The sequence below is a fragment of the Leptodactylus fuscus genome, unplaced genomic scaffold, assembly GCF_031893055.1.
Source record: "Leptodactylus fuscus isolate aLepFus1 unplaced genomic scaffold, aLepFus1.hap2 HAP2_SCAFFOLD_1055, whole genome shotgun sequence".
In the NCBI taxonomy this organism is placed as follows: Eukaryota; Metazoa; Chordata; class Amphibia; order Anura; family Leptodactylidae; genus Leptodactylus; species Leptodactylus fuscus.
The window spans coordinates 12,501-12,999 of record NW_027439875.1 but is presented as its reverse complement, the minus strand read 5'-3'; positions in this window follow the sequence as shown (position 1 = coordinate 12,999).

The window sequence follows — 499 nt, the reverse complement described above, 5'->3', positions numbered from 1 at the left end:
GGATCCGGGCCGGAGTTCCACAAAGTCGGACACTTTGAGTAGTTGGTCTTCATGTAATGGGACAGGTGACACTCTCTCTGTGACATACTTTTGAACACCCCCGTCAAGAACCGTGTCCGAGACAGCGGGTCGTGTCAATTAGCTTACCAAAAGTCGGAGTACCAGGGCCTCGGACATCCGTCTCCGACAAAGTCCCTGCGACCTCAGCTCTCACGCCGCCGATAGTGGATCTCCGCTGGGGGCGAAAAGAGCGAGGACGCGCCGGTTGCGAGACAAGCCCCCTCCGCGTCGCGTGGCAAGCCTCGGACGAGTCACCCGTCACCCGCGGGTCACCCACCGATCGATCTGACGGCCGCCGACCCGGCGGGAAGGGACCCTCGCTCGGCCGGACCTAGGGGGTCCGCGCCGGCTAAGGCGCGGGGTCTTTCCTTCCCTTCAGCTCCGGAGCGGCGTAGCGGAAAAGCTTAAGGCCGGCGCGGCGCCACCCGCCCAGGGCGGG